The sequence below is a fragment of the Benincasa hispida genome, chromosome 9, assembly GCF_009727055.1.
Source record: "Benincasa hispida cultivar B227 chromosome 9, ASM972705v1, whole genome shotgun sequence".
NCBI classification, from domain to species: Eukaryota; Viridiplantae; Streptophyta; class Magnoliopsida; order Cucurbitales; family Cucurbitaceae; genus Benincasa; species Benincasa hispida.
In genome coordinates this window covers 10,456,251-10,466,250 of record NC_052357.1, presented here as the reverse complement: position 1 = coordinate 10,466,250, position 10,000 = coordinate 10,456,251, and the positions used below count along the sequence as shown (strand labels likewise).

The 10,000-nt window shown below is 45.2% G+C and overlaps 2 pseudogenes; one reads left to right on the top strand and one right to left on the bottom strand.

Moving 5' to 3' along the window:
- LOC120084524 overlaps nt 1-198 on the bottom strand; it is a 4,903-nt pseudogene extending 4,705 nt beyond the window's left edge.
- A 71-nt stretch (nt 199-269) lies between these two features.
- Nucleotides 270-9,905, top strand: LOC120084523 (annotated as a pseudogene).
- Nucleotides 9,906-10,000: the final 95 nt, after the last annotated feature.

The following is a 10,000-nucleotide window of genomic DNA, read 5'->3' as shown; positions in this document are numbered from 1 at the left end:
CGCAAGCGCTAAGTAAGCAAGCTACCTTATGTAATGTATGTAAAAAAAACCGAGGAAAATAACGTCAAGTAGAAACGAACAAGGTCTTACGGCACGATCACTATATCTCTTTTCTTTTTCTTTATCTCTCCTCTATAGAAAGAGGGGAGCGTGGTATACCTGATCGTTTGGTAAACGAGACGTACGTAAGCCGACCATGTATATGTTCTTTGGAGCTCGAACCCATAAATCGAATGAAATGAAATAATGGTGAGCCTAGGGCGACGAACATGGTTCAAGGGTGTCTATACAAAGCCCTTCTCTTCTTCACTCAAAGAGGCAATGCACTCAAAGATTTGAATGGTACTTGATTGATAAAGAATGCATTTTTTGGTTAGAAGTTAGACGGACTAACTAAAAGGAAATGCCACGCTCCGCGTGTCACGAGATATGGGGCGTTCTAATCGAAGGGTCATACTTCTCGGCCCTATTACGGTAAGGCCAATGCACCAGCCAGCCGGTGTGGTGGCGAACACGCTGTGCTGTAAGCTAAGCTGTTCACCTTGTAGACGGAGGAGATATAGAAAGTGTGCCGTGCTTGATTCATAAGATTCTATAGTAGCACTAGTATATTATTTTATTTCACTTAGCCTGCCTCTCCCATGACTTTCCGGACCAACCAACCCGGATCTGCCCTCGAAAGTCTCTCTGCATTTTGGGAGCTGAGCATGCAAAATAGAGCAATGGATCTTCGGCCGAATTCGATTTTGAATGGCACGACTCTTTCGATTTTTGTGCTGGCATTTGAGTTGTCTCTCCTCCTCTTTCAATCGACACACTCGACACAGATAGGCTCCGGTGGCCCCGGCTTCTGCCTCTATCAGGCGGCGGCAGCCCCACCTCCACAGCCACAGCATGGAGGAGCTGCTCCTTAATCCGCACTACAACCAATCCACTCTCCGGATCGATATATGATGCTAAACCGAAACCGAGCTCGATCGAGAGGGCAGCCCCTTTGTTGGCTCTTCGAGACAAAAGCACTCATAGGAATGGTGCTAATTCCCATGTTCTTTCGAGTCTCGTTTGGTTTCGAGAGCCTCCCCCTCCCCGTCCCTTACTCGTCTTTTGACAGCCGTCATCCTGGATTTTTTTTCCGTATGCCGGGGAAAGTGTCTCACCTTTCTACATTCATTCTTAGAAAAATTTCCTCGGGTCTCTATAAAACAGGAAAAGCCGGGTAGAAGCACAAAAGGAGAGAGGAAAAGTCGAAGGGGGAAGAAGTCTAGTGTCTAGTTTCTTAGTGATATACTCTTATCTAACTCTCAATTTTTTGGAGTGGTTTCCTTTTGGCTTTCTTTGTCTGTTTTTTTTATTTTTGATCTACGTGCCAGAGAGATTTTTTTTGAAAGATTCTCTCCGTCTCGTCTCAATCATTCAAAAAAGAGAAAGAATCTAAATAAAGGCGCATACGCGCCCCCACTACTTCTTCATTGCAGGGGGGGGGGAAGGACGGACTCATTACTTCCCACTGGACGAGAGGTGCACCTACCCATCATCATCACGGTGTTCAGAGCCTGACTTGCACTGGATAGACCCCTAATTGTATTGGAATTAGGCGCCCATCTGTTTTACTGTTGTCAATAATCTCTTCAATGTTCAATTCGACTCAAATGTTAGAACATTTCTGTTGAATGCTAATTCTGATTTAAAGTGGTCCCTATTCCTGTGTCCCGTGCTAGGAACATTACTCCTTTTTCATTCAAATTCAAAGAAATACGACCGATAACGATTGTTGGTCTATGTGGCCTCTCCTTATTATTTTTTGTATCCCCCTGTTTCCTCGGATACAATTCGATCTTTACCGGCCAAGATCTCAATTTTGTGGAAAGCCCTTCGATGGCTTCCTTATGAAAAACATGCAATTTTGATTGGGTATAAGACGGTATCCTCTTTATTCTTCGTGATATTGACCAATTTCTGATCCCTATTTTTGCATTTTAGTGGGTTGCGTCTGTATGAGAAGTTTAATGGGAAAGAAGTATATACAAGGCATCTCTAATTCGTGAATTTCTAATGATCGCCCGTGTTCCGCATGCTGGATCCTCTACTATTCTATGTTTCTTTCCCGAAAGCGTGCCAAATCCTATGTTGTGGCGAGCTGAGCATCTTCTATTTCTCTGGGATCAAGCTTTTCCTCTGCAGGGCCTGTGAGTAACCCCCTACGGGCGGTCGTCGGTCGTCGTAAAAGTAGTCCCGGCGAAGCTTTCGGGAAAGAGGGGTAGTCTATGTGTGTAAGCATAGCCATTTGGTCGTAACCGCCCAACCCAACTAAAGAAGGAACGAACCTGACAGACAATCTTTTTCCTTTTGGGAGGGTACTCCGAGTAGTGGGTACCTCGTAAGACCTCGACCGCGCCTGGGACTCGGGTCTTGTATGAAATATGCAGGAAGGGGTGCTCCTAGGTGTGTGTAGGGGTTTGTGTTTGTTCGGCGAGAATGGATTCCTCGTCAAGTCAGTTTTTGGGGGGTGTGGCTACACACTTGCGCGAATTCGGGTAACGGCTACTAAGGTGAGAAAGAGAAAGGAAAACTGTACCCGACCAGGGATGGACGTAAACTCGTAAGCTTACGGAGGGTAGGGATAATCGCCAGGTCTCTATTGTGAAACAAAAAAGCCGCCCCCGCCACGAAGCTGGCGGTTGGTTCCTCTGTCGTCGCCGGGGGAGCTCTTGGTGAGGAGACCTTAGGATAAGTTGCTAAAACAAAGGGAGGGGAGGATCGGACACGTTCAGTAAGTCCGAAGAAAAGACTGTTTGCAGCTGGTGGAGACATTCTTTGGCCCCCTTCAAGAAGGAAAATGCGGGCTGGGGTGAAGCTCGGCGAGAGTTCGAGAAATAAGGGTAGGGTCCCTGCCCCTTAAGTGAAGATAAGATTCGAAGTTCCAAAACCTTTATGCATGCACCCCGTGTGCTGCGTAGTTCCGGGAGGATATTGGGAAGTAACCTTTGACCGGCTCTGTTGTGTAGAGTGGCCGTAGTCGGGGGCGGCATAACATAAGGCCTATTACTTTCCAGCATCTCCTCCTCTATCTTTAGATATCTAAGAGAGAGGAGATTCCGCTGCGTGAAGCAACCCGTAGTGCCTTTGTGTCTACAGGCGACTCCATCTTTTCTTCCAACGAAGCCATTTTTCCTTTTGAATATTGGGGTTAGAAGGGCATGGTTTTCAGTTATGTTCCAGTGGAGCCCCACTAGTCCGGGCTAGCTAGTGGACGGGTTTCTTATACTTTCGGGCGAAGAAGCGGGCATCTCCCGCAACGCAAGCCCTGCAATTGTTCGCCCCTTATCCGAGAAGCAGATTCGAGAGTCCAGGCTGAAAATACATGCATAGATAGTGGTCTAATGACAAGGGCCGACGAACGGGAAGCTCGGGACGGAAGCCGTTATGAATGCGGAAAGTCCTCACGACGGTTCCCGAGAAGGGAGTCGGCTACCTACTGGAAGCTTCGACCAACTACCAATCGGTCAAATTCCGCTTTGGGGCCACCCCTTACTCTACCATTATTATAGGGGTTGGGGTTTCGAAGACAAAAGAAAGACTCAAGGCAGCATATCAGTTTTTCCTTTATACTTACTCGGGATCCGTTTTTTTATGCTATTAGCTATTCCTGTTGATTTTCTCCAAACAGGAACCAACCGATTACAAATATCAATTAACCGACAGAAATTTAGTGAGCGGCGCCAATCTTTCTATGGAAATTGCTTCTTTCGCCTCTTTCGCCCGTCATAAGTGCCTATGGTAGCCGAGTTCATATTTCGTTACCCGAAGCTCATGAGAGGCACCGTACGGCTAGGATCCGTCATCTTGGCAGAATTTTTTAAAATTGGTGAACCCACGGGTTTTTAAGATTTTCAATTACCCATGTTTTCCCGGAAAAGCGCACTTTGTTGCCACTACCTTTATTTATACTCTAAGCGCGAATTGTCTATAATAATATACTTCCTTGACCACTTCAAGAACAGATCGATCTTAAGAAGATCATTGGCTGTACTCCTCAGGTAGCCCATATGAAATCTGGTGACTATTGCTATGTTTTCTCCCCATTGCTAGTAGGTTTGATGGGTCGCACGCCCGCACACATGTTTTGGCCTTTGTGTGTCCATAACTCAAAATAGGTGACCTAACGGCCGCCGCCCGACTAAACATACCAATAGTCACCAGATTCATATGGGCTACTGAGGAGAAGCAATGATCTTCTTAAGATCGATCTGTCTTGAAGTGGTCAAGGAAGTATATATTATAGCAATCGCGCTTAGAGTATAAATGAAAGGAGTGGCACAAAGTGTCGCTTCGGGAAACATGGGTATTGAAAATCTTAAACCCGTGGGTTCCCAATTTTAAAAGAATTCCTGCCAAGATGACGATCCTGCCGTAGGTGCCTCTACATGAGCTTCGGGTAACCAAATATGAACTGGTACCATAGGCACTTTGACGGCGAAAAGAGGCGAAAAGAAGCAATCCATAGAAAGATTTGGCGCCGCTCACTAAATTCTGTGGTTAATGATATTTGTAAATCGGTGGTTCCTGTTTGGAGAAAGAATCAACAGAATAGCTAATAGCATAAAAACGGATCCAGTAAAGTATAAAGGAAAAACTGATATGCTGCCTTGATCTTTCTTTGTCTCGAACCCCATACCCCTATAATAATGGTAGAGTAAGGGGTGGCCCAAAAGCGGAATTGACCGATGGTAGTTGGTCGAAGCTCCAGTAGGTAGCCACTCCCTTCTCAGGGAACCGTACGTGAGACTTCCGCATCATACGGCTCGTCCCGAGCTTCCGTCGTCGGCCCTTGTCATTAGACCACTATCTATGCATGTATTTTCAGCCTGGACTCTCGAATCTTTTGCTTTCTCGGATAGTGGCGAAAACATGCAGCTTGCGTTGCGGGAGATGCCCGCTTCTCGCCCGAAAGAACCGCTCACTAGCTAGCCGGACTAGTGGGGCCCTATCTGGAGACATACTGAAACCATGCCTTTCGAACTCTTTCCAAATCAAAAGAAAAATGGGCTCGTTGGGAAGAAAGATGGAGTGCGGCCTGTAGAGCACATGTAAGGCACAGTCGGGTTGCTCACGCAGCGGATCTCTCTCTCTAGATATCTAAAGATAGAGAGAGATGTGAAATAATAGCCTTATGTTATGGCCGCCCCCCGACTTACGGCCTTTACGCTACTACTACTGTGATGTGAGCGGTTCAAATTGGTTTGATCTTTCCCAATTATCCTGGCCGGAACTTGTACGCAGCACTTGTACGGGGGTGCATGCATAAAGGTTTGGAACTCGAATCTTATCTTCATCTGTCAGGACCCTACCCTATTCTCGATCTCTTGCCGAGCTTCACCCAGCCCGCATTTCCTTTGAAGGGGGCCAAAGAAATGTCCTCCACCAGCTGCCAATCTTTCTTCGGATTCTACTGAACGGGTCGATCCTCCTCCCCTTTGTTTTAGCAACTTATCCTAAGGTCTCCTCACCAAGAGCTCCCCGGCGACGACAGAGGAACCAACCCGCCAGCTGTGGCGGGGCGGCTTTTTTGTTTCACAATAAGAGACCTGGACGATTATCCCTACCCTCCGTAGCTTACGAGTTTACGTCCATCCCTGGTCGGGTACAGTTTCCTTTCTCTTTCTCCCTTGTAGCCGTTACCCGAATTCGCGCAAGTGTGTCCACACCCCCAAACTGACTTGACGAGGAATCCATTCTCGCGAACAAACACAACCCCTAACACAACCTAGGAGCACCCCTTCCTGCATATTCATACAAGACCCGAGTAGGCGGGTCGAGGTCTTACGAGGTACCCACTACTCGGAGTACCCTCCCAAAAGGAAAAAGATGTGTCTGTCAGGTTCGGTTCTTCTTAGTTGGGTTGGGCGGGTTCGACCAGAAAATGCTATGCTTACACACAAGACTACCCCTCTTCCCGAAAGCTTCGCGGGGACTACTTTACGACGACGGACGACCGCCCGTAGGGGGTTTACTGCACAAGGCCCCTGCAGAGGAAAAGCTTGATCCCACGCGAATAGAAGATGCTCAGCTCCGCACAACATAGGGATTGGCACGCTTTCGGGAAGAACATAGAATAGTAGAGGATCAAGCATGCGGAACACGGCGATCATTAGAAATTCACGAATTAGAGATGCTGTAATATACTCTTTCCCATAACTTTCTCATACCAGACAACCCACTAAAATGCAAATAGGGATCAGAAATGTGGTCAATATCACGAAGAATAAAGAGATACGCGTCTATACCCAAAATCAAAATTGATGTTTTCATAAGGAAGCCATCGAAGGCTTTCCACAAATTGAGATTTGGCCGTAGAAGGATCGAATTGTATCCGAGGAACAGGGGGATACAAAAAAGTAATAAGAGAGGCACATAGACCAATCAATCGTATCGGTCGTATTCTTGAATTTGGAATGAAAAGAGGAGTAATGCTTCCTAGCACGGGACACAGAATAGGACCACTTAAATCAGAATAGCATTCCACAGAAATGTTCTAAAATTGAGTCGAATTGAACATTGAAGAGATTAGTTGACAACAGTAAACAGATGGGCGCCTAATTCCAATACAATAGGGGTCTATCAGTGCAAGTCAGCTGAACACCGTGATTGATGAGTGGGTAGGTGCACCTCTCGTCCAGTGGGAAGTAATGAGTCCCGTCTCCCCCCCCCTGAATGAAGAAGTAGTGGGGCGCGTATGCGCCTTTATTTAGATTCTTTCTCTTTTTGAATGATTGAGACGAGACGGGAGAATCTTTCAAAAAAAAATTCTCTGGCACGTAGATCAAAAATAAAACAGAAAGAAAGCCAAAGAAACCACTCAAAAATGAGAGTTAGATAAAGAAGTTTCACTAAGAACTAGCACTAGACTTCTTCCCCCTTTCGACTTTTCCTCTCTCCTTTTGTGCTTCTACCCCGGCTTTTCATTCTGTTTTATAGAGACCCGAGGAAATTTTTCTAAGAATGAATGTAGAAAGGTGAGACACTTTCCGGGCATACGGAAAAAAAATCCAGGATGACGGCTGTCAAAAGACGAGTAAGGGACGGGGAGGGGGAGGCTCTCGAAACCAAACGAGACTCGAAAGAACATGGGAATTAGCACCATTCCTATGAGTGCTTTTTGTCTCGAAAAGCCAACAAAGGGGCTGCCCTCTCGATCGAGCTCGGTTTCGGTTTAGCATCATATATCGATCCGGAGAGTGGATTGGTTGTAGTGCGGATTAAGGAGCAGCTCCTCCATGCTGTGGCTGTGGAGGTGGGGCTGCCGCCGCCTGATAGAGGCAGAAGCCGGGGCCACCGGAGCCTATCTGTGTCGAGTGTGTCGATTGAAAGAGGAGGAGAGACAACTCAAATGCCAGCACAAAAATCGAAAGAGTCGTGCCATTCAAAATCGAATTCGGCCGAAGATCCATTGCTCTATTTTGCATGCTCAGCTCCCAAAATGCAGAGAGACTTTCGAGGGCAGATCCGGGTTGGTTGGTCCGGAAAGTCATGGGAGAGGCAGGCTAAGTGAAATAAATAATATACTAGTGCTACTATAGAATCTTATGATTCAAGCACGGCACACTTTCTATATCTCCTCCGTCTCAAAGGTGAACAGCTTAGCTTACAGCACAGCGTGTTCGCCACCACACCGGCTGGCTGGTGCATTGGCCTTACCGTAATAGGGCCGAGAAGTATGACCCTTCGATTAGACGCCCCATATCTCGTGACACGCGGAGCGTGGCATTTCCTTTTAGTTAGTCGTCTAACTTCTAACCAAAAAATGCATTCTTTATCAATCAAGTACCATTCAAATCTTTGAGTGCATTGCCTCTTTGAGTGAAGAAGAGAAGGGCTTTGTATAGACACCCTTGAACCATGTTCGTCGCCCTAGGCTCACCATTATTTCATTTCATTCGATTTATGGGTTCGAGCTCCAAAGAACATATACATGGTCGGCTTACGTACGTCTCGTTTACCAAACGATCAGGTATACCACGCTCCCCTCTTTCTATAGAGGAGAGATAAAGAAAAAAGAAAAGAGATATAGTGATCGTGCCGTAAGACCTTGTTCGTTTCTACTTGACGTTTATTTTCCTCGGTTTTTTTTAACATTACATAAGGTAGCTTGCTTACTTAGCGCTTGCGCTAAGGATCTAATCAGAGTCAAACTTGGATTAGAAAAAAACCTTTCCCTTATTAGCCGGAGTACACTTGTACTCCTTGATCTTTAGTGCGGATTAAGCCAAAAAACATTTTTTTTTCCCTTCCAATATTTTTCTATTGGAGCTTCCCTCATTCCTTTTATCGAACATAATGATGCGAATCGTGCTTTAATGAGTTATAATATGCAACGTCAGCAGTCCCGCTTTCTCGGTCCGAAAAGTTCATTGTTGGAAACAGGCAGGGTTGGAACGCCAAGTGGCTCGAGATTCAGGGGTTGCCGCTATAGCCGAACACGGGGGAAAGATCATTTATACCGATACTGACAAGATCATTTTTCGGGCAATGGGTATACTCGCAGAATTCCATTAGTTATGTATCAACGTTCTAACAAAAAGACTTGTATGCAGCAAAAATCCCAGGTTCACCAGCATGAAAAAAGGGAAAATTTTAGCGGACGGTGCTGCTACAGTTGGTGGCGAACTTGCTTTGGGAAAAAACGTATTAGTAGCTTATATGCAATGGGAAGGTTACAATTCTGAAGATGCGGTACTAATTAGCGAGCGTCTGGTATATGAAGATATTTATACTTCTTTCCACATACGGAAATATGAAATTCAAATCATTGACAAGCCACGGACCTGAAAGAATCACTAACGAAATACCACATTTAGAAGCCCGCTTACTCCGTAATTTAGACAAAAAATGGAATTGTGATGCTGGGGGATCGTGGGTGGAGACGGGCGAGATTTTAGTAGGTAAATTAACGCCTCAGATGGCGAAAGAATCATCCCCCGGAAGATAGATTATTACGAGCCATACTTGGCATTCAGGTATCCACTTCAAAAGAAACCTGTCTAAAACTACCTATAGGCGGTAGGGGTCGAGTTATTGATGTGAGATGGATCCAGAAATGATTCGTGTATATATTTCACAGAAACGTGAAATCAAAGTAGGCGATAAGGTAGCGGGAAGACATGGAAATAAAGGTATTGTTTCAAAAATTTTGCCTAGAGAAGATATGCCTTATTTGCAAAATGGAAGACCTGTTGATATGGGTTTCAATAATCCATTAGGAGTCCCCTCACGAATGAATGTAGGACAGATATTTGAGTGCTCACTCGGGTTAGCGGGGAGTTTGCTAGATAGACATTATCGAATAGTAACCTTTTGATGAGAGATATGAACAAGAGGCTTCTAGAAAACTAGTCTTTTTGAATTCTATTCAGCCAGTAAGCAAACAGCGAGTCCATGGGTATTTGAACCCGAGTATCGCGGGAAAAAGCAGAAATATTGATGGAAGAACGGGAAATCCCTTTGAACAACCTGTTATAATAGGAAAGCCTTATATCTTGAAATTAATTCATCAAGTTGATGATAAAATACACGGACGTTCCATGGACATTATGCACTTGTTATACACAACAACCTTAGAGGAAGGGCAAGCAAGGTGGACAACGGGTGGGAAAATGGAGGTTTGGGCTCTAGAAGGATTTGGTGTTTGCTCATATTTTACAAGAGATGCTTACTTATAAATCAGATCATATTAGAGCTCGGCAAGAAGTACTTGGTACTACGATCATTGGAGGAACAATACCTAAACCTGAGGATACTCCAGAATCTTTTCGATTGCTCGTTCGAGAATTACGATCTTTTGGCTTTGGAACTGAATCATTTCCTTGTATCTGAGAAGAAACTTCCAGATTAATAGGAAGGAAGCTTAATCAAAATGAATCAGAAAATTTTTTCGATGATCGGTATATAACATCAACAACTCCGAATTGGATTAGTATTCTCCTCAACAAATAAGTGCTTGGCC